This window comes from Arachis ipaensis, chromosome B08, assembly GCF_000816755.2.
Source record: "Arachis ipaensis cultivar K30076 chromosome B08, Araip1.1, whole genome shotgun sequence".
In the NCBI taxonomy this organism is placed as follows: Eukaryota; Viridiplantae; Streptophyta; class Magnoliopsida; order Fabales; family Fabaceae; genus Arachis; species Arachis ipaensis.
Window position 1 is genome coordinate 30,201,904 of NC_029792.2, and position 12,773 is coordinate 30,214,676.

General features: G+C 34.4%; 1 long non-coding RNA gene across 1 annotated transcript in view; it reads left to right on the plus strand.

Annotated features, from left to right (window-relative positions):
* LOC110265843 overlaps window positions 11,314-12,773 on the plus strand; it is a 28,229-nt gene continuing 26,769 nt past the window's right edge. Inside the window, exon 1 of the long non-coding RNA XR_002352257.1 lies at window positions 11,314-11,490. This is a non-coding gene — a long non-coding RNA (uncharacterized LOC110265843). The remainder of the gene's footprint in view (window positions 11,491-12,773) is intronic.

A 12,773-nucleotide genomic window follows, 5' to 3' on the forward strand; every position in this document is an offset into this window, starting at 1 on the left:
GGAAAAAGGAAAAAAATTGTGTTAAAATAATATAATAAATAAATATCTTAAAATATAATTATAATATAATATAAATCATAAAATATCTTTTAAATTTAAAATATTATGTTAAATATCACCAATCAACGCCATATAATTTTATCAAAATACAATCTCAAAAGTTAAATAGTAAAAAGAATTATCTAAATATTAAATGGCAACATAAAACTTTGCCATCAATCATCAAAATTCGCAAGAACTTATTGCAGATTTGCTTCTGTGTGATCATCTTCACTGTCATTTCTACCCTTTTGAGCAGAAGAATCAAGAGATGCAGTATAAATATCACTACTACTACCGTCACTTTGATATAAATCAGCATCGATATCACCTAATAAAATACACATATTATTATATTAAAAACTAACAACATTATAATAAATTATCAGAAAATAAACTATAATACTCACCCAATAAGTCATCTACATTACTAGAAAGATCAGGCTCTTTCTCTACAACCTCTTCCGTCACCCAAAGATCAACTAAATTGATGCTTTCATAATCAATTGGATCGATCATATTGTATCTTTTGCTTTCTTTTTTCTTCCTAAAAATTTAAATACAATATATGAAAAATTAATAATTTACAAATTTGTTATCATAAAGATTACATATGAAATAATATAATATTGCATGAAACATATATTACCTAGATTTAAGACGCAAATTATAAGTAACGTAAACAATATCATTCAGTCTATCATGCTCTAATCTATTTTTTTTGTATGAATCTAATAAAAAAGACTCTAATTCCTCTCACACCCAGAAGAAACATATGCTTGGCTAAGAATGCGATTAGCTATCCTTTGTAAACATGGAGTAGAACTACCAAACAACTTTCATCATTCATCAATCACTTATAAAACCATAACATATTAGTAGTTATCAATTAAGAAAATAAAAGCATAAAACAAGTTACTATTAAACAAATATTCGAACCAGACTTAAGTTTTTTTGTAACTCGAATAGCCTCTGGTCTATCGAAGCTTTCCCCTCAACTGAATCCAAATTGTTACGCTTGCAATACAAGATAACAACATCAAGTAAACCCCGCATAACATCAGGTGCTTCTTTACCATTTTTATATAAAAAAAAAAAAACAGGATTCAGGAAGTAATCTGCAGCATAAAGATTTTTCTTCAAATGCTTGTCCCATCTTGAGTTGAAAATATATGTGTACAGCTGATATGCAGCCTTGTTTTACTTAAGCATCTCTTTAATTGCATCTTTTGCCCTTAGCATTCCTTCATATACATATCTCAAAGGTGGTTTATCATCAGCATCAACAATCCTTAGCAATTTAATCAAAGGATCCACAATTTTATATGCAGTAAAGCAATCATCCCAAAATTTACTATCCAAAATAATAGCACTCGCAGCTCTACAATCAATGCTTGCAAATCAACTTTATGTTCAAAGATGCTCTTCAATGTGATAAACACAATTGCAAAACGAGTTGTACAAGGACATACAATTTCTTTTCAAGAAGGTCTTTTTCTAAGCCAAAATAAGAAAACCATATGATTATACACAAATACCGTAATCTTTGAAGCAGGTGATGCAAGGATAGAAATATGCGCCATGCTGCTTACATCTTTCAGAATAAGATTAAGGCAATGAGCAACACATGGTGACCAATAAATATTCTCATATTTCTGATTGATAAGCCTACCAGCCATAATATAATTGGCCAGACTATCAGTCACAACATACACAATATCATTAGGGTCAATCCATTCAATCACCTCAGAACACAAGTGATATAACATTGAAGCATTTTTTACCATATTTGAAGCATCTACAGATTTCACAAAGCACAAACCTTTAGAGCAATACACCAAGAAATTTATTAATGTTCTTTATCTTTGATCTGTCCAACCATCAGCCATGAGGGTACATCCGGTTTCTCTCCATGCACTCCTATAACTATCAACTAGCATTTTTCATTCTCTTTTAAGATCAGCCAACAAGGGAACCCTTAATTTATCATAAGAAGAACCCCTATAACCAGGTCCAATACCAGCAACACCATCCAGCATATCTTGAAAAAATGGTGACATCACTACATTAAAGAAAATTCTACAATCCAAAAGCCACTGAGCAAACCGTTTATCAACCTCGTGTATCGCCTCTTTGTTTTGCAAAATACTTTTAAGACTTGATTGAGCTTCTAGAGTTGTTCTTGGTGCAAACATAGGAGGAATGACTTTGGCTTTCTTTTTTGGCTCACCTCCAACCACTTGCTGACTGAAGTACGTTGCTGTTCTTCTTGAACTATTGCTTCATCAATTGCATCCTCTATCTCATCACCACCCTCTTCACTAAAGCTTACTTTTCTTTTGCTTTTGTTGATCTGAATTTATTTCAATAAGCTTTCCATATGTTTTTCCACATCATACGAAACTTTAGGACACTTTTTCACGTCTCCAGTAATCTTTGCCAAATGTTTCATCATTCTGTGAATTCCGCCTCCAATAAATACTTGTAGACAAAATAAACATTGATATTGTGGATTTTCATTCACTACTTGTAAAGCAATATATTTTCAAGCTAGATCTCTTTTTTCTCGTAAATTAAAAGAACCTTATGACTGACTATCTTTAGAACTAGGAGGATTAGAATTAGCAGCATCATTTGAAATAGGAAGATTGACAGACAAATTATTATTCATAGATGTATTATTATCAGCAATTACTTCTTGATTAATACAATCATCCATAAATCCATAATTGAAATCAATAAATCATCAACAAGTTAAAAATAGTAACAGCACAGCAAAGCCAAAAATCAAATAATCATTCAACAAATAATCATCCATAACAAAAATCAATAAATAAATACCACAGTGAAAGACAACAACTCTCATAAATTTAATCAAAAACATAAACAGCACAACAGAGCCAGAAATCAAATAAATCAGCAACAAAAATTAAAAAACAGCAACAAATAATTATTCTAAACCCTGAAATCAATAAATTTATCAATAAATATTCAAAAACAGCAGATTCAGAAATTAAAAAGCAGTAGCAGCATAACAAAGCTATTTTATCAATAATTTCAACAACAACACAAAATCTCTGTAATTAGAACAGAGCATAATTAAAAGGAAAAATCTTGTAAGCACTGTCACTATTCACCAACCTTCGACAACGTTGTAGCGCGATGGAGAGCAGGGCGGTGACGAGACAACGGCGACATGACAGCGAGCAGCACGAAGCAGAGATAGAACCGAGGGTTTGGGTTTGGGACAGGGCAAAAAGGAAAGCCACGGTGGCACCGAAAACCACAAACGACGGTGGTGGAACTGTTGAAGAAGCTAGGGTTTTGGTTTTAGGTTTTTGAACTTTGAAGAAGGGTTTTAGTTCTTTGTTGAATGCTGAGTGACAAAATGCACGAAGGAGGGGGGTCGGGGGAAGGGGACGTGACTCACGCGTGGGGTTTCTTTTTTTAAAATCAAGGAAAACGGCGTCATTTATAAAAAATTGGCCAATTTCTGGTCCGGTCCAACCGGACGGTTCGACGATTTTTAGGTGGTTCTCCAATTGGCGGTTTTAGACATAGGACTAGACCGTTGTCATCGTTGGTTTCTAGTTGGACCGATTCGATCAGCCGGCCGACTTTTAAAACCATGATAATGATACAAATATATAATAACTAGGATGCTTCTTTAATCACAAAAGCAAACATCTAAATTTTGGATAACTTGTAGTTGTAATATTTTTGAACTGTAATTTTTGGCAGTTCAGACCTCAGAGAGTACAATATTAACATACGTAGTTACACTACTAATTAATAATACACTTTTTGCCATTCATTAAGCAAGTTTGGTGGTAAACTCTTAAATTATTATTTTAACCATTTTCTTAATTTGAGAGAAGTTTGAAGCTTCCCAAATCACAACAAATATAGTGTGAGGTAAAGGAATTTTTTTTAATAAATATCTAAATGTTTTATTTAGAAGTATAGGTAATTTAGACATGATTTATCTTTTTGTGTCTTATTATTCATTCCATTTATCATGTAAATAATTTAACTATTAATATATTTCGTTTACACTGTAAAAAAAGATTAAAACACATACATCTGTAAGTGCATCATGTATGTATATCATAGATGCACATGTGTTAAGTAACACATGTTGATAATAAAATCGTTTACACTGTAAATGATATATGCTCAAATGGGCATATATAAGATAGGTTAAGTACGATTTTGGTCCCTAAGGTAGGGGCTAAAAATTTTTTTCGACCCCAACCTTTTTTTGCTTATAAAATCGTCCCTAAGATTTAACTTAATTTTAAAATTGTCACTCAGACGAAAATACCCTTCCCCCTTCTTCCCCAAAATCTACAGAATCAGAACCAGAAGTTGAAGCTGAACCAGAAGCTGAAGCTAAACCAGAAGCAACACCAACGAAATAATAGCAACAACCAAAAGCACAACAGCAACAACAATAATGGATAATGAAATCAGAAGAACAACAACAACAACAAAAGCAATTAGAAGAAGAAGAAGAAGAAGAAGAAGAAGAAGAAGAAGAAGAAGAAGAAGAAGAAGAAGAAGAAGAAGAACAACAACAACAACAACAACAACAACAACAACAACAACAACAACAACAACAATGGATAATGGAATCATAAGAAGAAACATCAGAAAATCATCATCATCATCATCATCATCATCATCATCGTCAAAAACCCAGAAAAACAAGAACCCAGATGCAGAACTTAGAAAAACAAGAAAATCATCATCATCATCATCATCATCATCATCATCATCATCATCATCATCATCATCATCATCATCATCAAAACTCAACAAAACTCAGAACTAAAATTCTTCCTCTTTCATTAACAAAACTCAGATGCAGTTACAATAATCAGAAATCTCTAAATTCATCTTCAATTACAAGAACCAAAAATCCATAAATATAATTACCAAAAATCCCTCTGGAAACTCTTGTTGCAGATTTCGCACACGACCACCACCACCACCTCTTCGACAACGACGAGGAACAGGCCAGACGCGCCACGGCGAGGCGAGGACGAGTTGCGGCAAGGCTAGGGTGCAAGTTGCGGCACTGCGAGATTAAGGTGCATCGAGATGAAGGCGACGGCAAGGCGATGATGACGGCAAGGGCGAGGAGGAGCAGCAGAAACGGCGAACGACGAGGAGCAGGAGCGGCAGCGGCGATAGCCCTTCCCTTTCTCTTCCCCGTTCCCCCTTAACCCATTTTCTTTTTTTTCTTTTTTTTTAATTAGGGGTATTTTTAGAATAAAAATTAAAAATTTGGTAAAAAAGACGATTTTAAAATTAAGTTAAACCTTAGGGACAATTTTGTAAGCAAAAAAAAGTTGGGGACAAAAAAATTTTTTAGCCCCTACTTTAGGGACCAAAATCGTACTTAAGCCTAAGATATAACAACACTCCTCATTTAGGGATGAAGACGGATTATTAGATCGGTTCAGATATGGCAAAAATTTCAATCTGATCTACACTAACATCATTTTGGTTTGGAACAGATTCAATATCTACGGTTTTTAAGCTTAGATCCGATATCCACACATTTGATGATTGGATCAGATATAACTGCCAAAACATAAAAATATTTTAGAAAAGCTTATTTTTACTAAAAAAATGTCAATAAAATCTCTTTTTTTCACTCTTTTAAACATGTTTACTCTTAAAATATTATTAAACATACTTTTCTTAAATAATAAAAATAAAATAACCCAATATATATTATAATTATTAGTTGAAATAAAATATAAAAGGAATATTTACTTATTTATTTATTTATTTATTTTTGCGTATTCACGAATATATATGTGGATACCTACCTAAAACCCGCAAATTTCGGATATGCTGATCATGTGCGGATTGGATCAATATCCGCAATCAGATTTGGATAAACACTGTGGATATACGGATCGGATCCGATCCATGAACATCCCTGACCTCATTTGTCATTTACACTGTAAACGAGATATAAGTTGTTAGTTAACATGTGTGCACCCGTGATACGTTTATAGGTGTATGTATCTTATCTCGTTTATAATGTAAATGAGATATGTTTATAGTCAAATCATTTACACAGTAAATGTGATAAGTAATAAGATAAAAAGATAAATTATGTTCAAATTATTTTTACCTATAAATAAAATATTTAAAATATTTATTTAAAAAATCTGAGGTAAAAGGCATTTTACATTGTATTATCGTTATCTTGAAGAGAAATAGGTTTTTGTTATAGTTCAAATGCTAGGTCAACTACTACTTATATGTATAACTACTGTAAACAGGTATATTATGGACCTGTCTACTTTAGCATATTTTCAAAATGATTTCAAACTTCAACAATCGTATAAATAGCTATATAGAGTACTTCTGAGTCTCACTTTGTTTTGATAATATTCATTTTCATTTTATTATTCTCAATATAAAAAGAATTCTGCTAGATAACCAACTTAATCTCTGCTAACTACCAGCCAACTTAAATAGACTCTATAACAAAAAAGCCCAATTAAAAACAAAACACTCAAATACTCATTTTCAGTTACCCTAACCTAACCTAACCTTTTAGGAAATTTCAAAAAATCACCACAGAACCCTTCGTGTTTCTCTGGCACTCGCCGGTCCTGCTGCGTCACCGTCACCTGCCGGTGAAGTCAAAAATGATGTGGAATGGTCACCAGTGCCGACGCTTCCACTACCATAGCTACCATTCGCAAGCTTTGTTCCAATCAATGTCGTTGCTACCACTCCGATTGACCTCCGCATCCTCGTCAACGTCGCGCCGAGGAGTCTGTCGTTCCATCCAGTTCCAGGCGTCGTCTTGGCCGGCGCACCCACGCGCGTTCTGTAACACCTACCACACAAAGATTTACGCTTAAGTCGTAAAACAAAGGTGGTATGGTATTACGACATCTAAAATAAGGTTACTTGCATACGAAGAAAGTTAAAGTACATAAACATACATATATAGAAAGTGAGAATAGAAGGTCAAGGGTACAAAATAAACAAGTTCCTAACTCAGCCTGTGAAGCTAAGGCTGGTTGGAGAATATTTACATACATACATTTAAAAATCCATAACCCAAAATACATAAAAGTAACCCTAGTTCTCCATAAACCTCTACAAGGTGCAACAGTAAAACATATATACATAAGGAGAATCTATACATATAGATATAGCAAAATAGAACAAAATATCAAATCCCAAAAGCCCACTTTGCTGTAGAGAACTCCAGATGCCTAGCGCGGTGCCTCTCGACCTACATCTAAAAAACACAAATATTCGTATGGAATGAGAATCAGAGGTTCTCAGCATGGTAATGGTGCCACATACATAAGATATAAGGTCCCGGAAAAGCTATAGGCAATTCTAGAACTCCGACACTTAGATTATAAAACTTAAAGAACTAAAACAGAAACCATAAATGGGTGGTTCTCTAAGGATTCCTAGACTTAACCAAAACCATACTAAACCCTCAAATCCTCCGCCTTTCCTCCAATCCTCCAACACCGGTGAAACCATACAGACAAACAAGCAGACAATAGCAAACACAGGTAGAATACAAGTACTGCAGATAGCAAATATAACAATTAAACATATTAAATTCACTTAGGCATTCCCAATTAATGCACAATCAAGCAATTCAAACAATATGCATATTATGTATGCCTGTCCTATGGCTGATGACTCTCATCTGTCGGTTATCAAGTCAACCCGATAAGTCTGGCTGCTAAACCTTGGACTATCCCTTGTCGCGCATCCTCAAGAGTCTATACATAGCTTTTTCCTCATATATAAAATTTGCTCATTGGGGGAATCCTTCCCGGAAATTTATACGTGCCCGGTCACCCTTACGACGTAGGGTCAATAGAGTATCGAGTCTCAACCTGGAGTACGTGGTGGCAAGCCACTGCTCTTTACCTAGAAAAACTTGTATCTCAGATAAAATAAGTGCATAAGCCACATAAGCATTCATATTCATTCATAATCATTTATTATAGCCTTGGCATCACATATACACCATATCTTATCACTTTTCATACATAATTCATCACTTTCCAAGCTTACTTCACCCCTAAGTTACCATCCCATCCTAGCTTCAACTCATCACTAGGCATACCACTAAAGTCTAGGGGCTAAAAGAGTAAAAATACAGGTTTAAAGGTTCAAAAACATAAAAAGTAACTTTGCTAAAAATAGGGGCGTCGCGTAGCGTGGACGATCTTGCGTACGCGGGGCGTGTTTTTACTTGCTCGCGTACGCACGCACCTTGCTCACGTACACAGGATACCAAACCCGAAAGGATTGGTTGCATCACGTGCAGGTGGTCGCGTACGCAACCCCTTAAATTCACTGCTCGCGTACACATGCACTTTGCTCGCATACGCGAGATACCAAACCTAAAAGGGTTGGTCGCGTCGCGTGCAGGTAGTCACGTACACAAATTCTGTAGGGTTGGTAAAAATGCTAAATGCTGCAGAATTTCAGTTTTGCACACCGAACTTCCGACGCACATAAATTTATTTTAAAATATTTTTCATCCATTTTTCGAACTGTAAATCTCACGGACCCAATTTTCATATGAAACAAGTTTGAAAGAATTTGGGGGTCCGAAAGCTGAGTTATGGCTCGCTGAAGTTCAGCCAAAAATCAGATTTTCACAAAAATCCTCAAACTTCTATTTTCATCAATTCACCATTCAATACCAACTTTCTATACTCATAATCAGTACCAACACATACTATATCACGGCAACATAACTCCACACTCTTTTATAACCAATCATACCTCAATTTTAAGCAATCTCATACAAAATTTCTCAACTATCTAAACAAGTTCATCAATATACGACCTCATACATATTCATTCACTTTACCATACCTATCATCATTAAAATCATCATTTAGCATTTCATTTTCCTAACAACCCTCATTTACCAAACCCATACTCAATCTAATTCAACAATCATTATCAAGGATACTAAACAATTAACATAATCATGCATTTCAACATATCCTATGGTCATCTAACCTAAGTTTTCACAAGATATTATATATTAAATACGAGGAACCAAAATTATACCTGAGCTGATTTCTCTCCTAAGTCAAAGGCACCACAAGTTGCACAAAAATCCAACCCCAAGGTTTTTGATCCTCAAGCTAACAGCATCCAAGGCTCCACCAAGCATCCAACATTCACAATTAAGCTCCAATTCACATATATACACCACCTATTTCATATCATTGCATCCATACATACACACTCAATACCAAAAACACAATTAACTAAGGGATTCATTAGGTTGAAGATCCTTACCATGTATGTGCCTCAATTAAGCAAAAACCCACTGATTTCTCAAGTCAATTTGATCCTAAAGCATCAAATTAACTAAAAATATCAACACCCAAAACCATAAAATTTTCAAATTAGAGAAGAGAAAATAGAAACTAGGAATGTGGCCGTAAACGGTGCAACGATCGGAGTTCGGAGCGAGAAGTTATGGAAGATTGAACCAAAGCCAAGGGTTTGGGAGTATTTCCCTTGTTCTTCCCCCCAACAGCGTGTTTCTCATTATTTAGGGAGGAATAAGCTGAAGCTCATGGTGTTAGTGGAGCGTGGATTGGGCCTTATGCCCAATACGGATCCGGTTCGGCCCGTTCGGTCCAATCTTGGGCTAAATTCTTAAAATTAGTGTCAAAATTTTTATTTTAATTAGCTCTATCTCATTAAACTGTAAAATTCATATTTCTAATTTCTTTTATAAAAAGTTAATTTATTGACTAATTATTCGTTAATTTTATGGGATTCATACGTTCTGGGTGGCGTCCCTGTCCTAAGTCGTTGCTGACTCTCATCCTTGCTGAGCTGTCTGTCGCTGCACTGCCACTCTCCCAGCGTGAGTCCTGTATCCATATTTTTTTCCATGCGTCGCCTTCTCTACTAGACCACCTGACGCCGCCTCCCCGTGCTCGGTCTCCATGCACGCTAGGCCGAACTTCTAATGGAGGTGTCTTTTTTATGGCTGTGTCTAATGAAAGTGTCATTGTGGATATGTCTCCTGGTTGTGTCTTCTAGTGGAAGTGTCTTTGATCGGTCTACGCAGCAGTACGGTAACGGCAGTGAACTGCGAATCGCGAGGGGAGGAGGGTTGCGATGGTAGTGGTGAATCGCGACGAGATCGGCGATGCGGTGGTGACAGGGCTACAAATCGCGACAAGGAGGGCGTTGTGGTGGTCAGCGGTGCTGTGAATCACAACGAGAACTGCGATGGTAGACAGCATTGCAGTGAGGGAGTGGAGTCTGTATGTGTTGTTGTTGGGGGTGCGTAGATTAATGTGGGAGAGAAAGTGAATGTTTTTATAATTTTTTATTTGATATACTTTACCCATTTTTAATTATTCAAATTTTGAATTTAAAAAAATTTAAAATGTATTATTACATTTAAAATTAATTATTGTTGTCAAAAATTGAGAGATAAAGTCTTGGTACTTAATACTTTTCTATATAAAAAAGGGATATAAATTTAAAATTTAGAATTACTTAATCTAATTAATTAACTAACGACAAATAATATCGAGTTAATACTCAATTTGGCCTCTAAATTTACACGCGAGGCTCAATTTAGTCCTTGAAGTTTCAATTCCTCTATTTAGTTCCCAAACTTTATAAACGTGCCTTACATTAGTCCCTGAGACGATTTTCAGTATAAAAATGTTAATGGAGCACTAATATAGACAGTCAGATATCACGTTGAAACTTGTAAAATGATGCAGTTTTGATTTTGACATTCAAATAGCTCATAAACAGCTTCGTATTACTTATTTTGTTAGGAAAAATAGACAAAAGTACACCCGGATTTTCACATGCAGTACAGATGTACTCCTCAATTTTTTAATGAGTCATTTGCACACATGAATATAAAACTTCGTTGTCAATTCTACCCTTCCATGGCCTGAGTAAATTTTTCGGCGGTGGTGGACACAGTATTGTATGATGTGGCCAATTTGAGGTGACATTGTGAAAAATAGAAATATTCATTATGAAATTTGTTGAAATAAATATAAGAAAAGGGAATAATGAAATCATTATTTATCCTCTTCCTTCTCTAATTTCTTTGAACCATATGAACCCTAACAAATTAGAGAAGGAAGAGGATGAATAATGATTTCATTATTCCCTTTTCTTATATTTATTTCAACAAATTTCATAATGAATATTTCTATTTTTCACAATGTCACTTCAAATTGGCCACATCATACAATACCGTGACACCTGGCCTCCACCACTGCCAAGAATTTTACTCAGCCACGGAGGGTAGAATTGACAACGGAGTTTTATATTCATGTGTGCAAATGACTCATTAAAAAATTGAGGAGTACATCTGTACTCCATGTGAAAATTCGGGTGTACTTTTGTATATTTTTCCTATTTTGTTAGGTAAAATTTTAATAAACACCACTTATGATGTTGTTTTTGGGTTATTTGAGTACCAAAATTAAAACGACATCATTTTACAAAGTTTAGTGTAGCATCCGACTGTCCACAACAGTGTTTTGTTAATGTTTGTACGTTGAAAATTGTTTCAAGGATTAATATGAGTTATGTTCCCAAAGTTTGGGGACTAAATAAAGACAATTGAAACTTTAGGAACTAAATTGAGGTTTGGATGTAAATTCAAGGATCAAATTGAGTATAACGTTAGAAAAAAAATTTGGTCCCAAAAGTTAAATTAAAAGTAAAGGGGAGATGGAGCAATCTGTAGCATGAAGAATGCCGTTTTTTATTTTTAATATGTCCTTAGATATGTGTAATACGGAAAAATAAGGATTTGAGTGTGTTATGTACAAATATAGGATTAATAACGGTTTACATTGAAATTGTTATATACGATTTAGATGAAATCGTGATTAACGATTTCATAAAAGAGAGTATAGTAGAGAAATTAGAAATCGTGAGATTAATGATTACCCACTGAGAGCTATTGAAAAATTTGATAGTACTGATTTAATGAGAGAGTTATGTCACATTGAATGAGAGAAAGAGACTGAGAATCCTTAGTCGTTAGATGACAAATTAACTATTGGGATTCTTGATAAAATCAGAACTCTCATTTTAATATCCATTTATCCCTTTCTCAAATTATTAATCATATTTTGTGATTTTTTTTTAAATCGTAAATGATGATTTATTTTGACACTAATCCAACCAATATTGACACATTATACTAAATTTGTATAATAACTCTGTATTACACCATTTATTTTACAATATCAAAAAAAAATTAACCGAAGATTGTATGTTGTAGCTTCTAGGTAAAATAAAACTCAAAGCACAAGATGCATATATACTGATATAGTAACGGGAAGGAAATTGTAGAGTCCAAAGTTATATAGGACCCAAAACACAAAGTCTCTTGGATTTTCTCGTAGCGCACAAATGGGGTGCTTTACGATGTGTTGTGGATTATCATCGACAACATGCTAGTTGGATAGCTAGGTTATAAGCCCTACTTCCAACAGCAATATTCTCTTTATGTGAGACTAATATGACCTACATATGGCCAAAGACAATTTTAGTTTAAAGTTTTACTTTATTATATACTAGCGGCTCAACAGGCACTACCTGTTCAGTCGCTTTTTTATTGTTTTTAAGAAATTAATTTTATTTTTTGTAAATATATTATTCATTTTTTTAATTTATTAGATAAATATTTTTTGTTT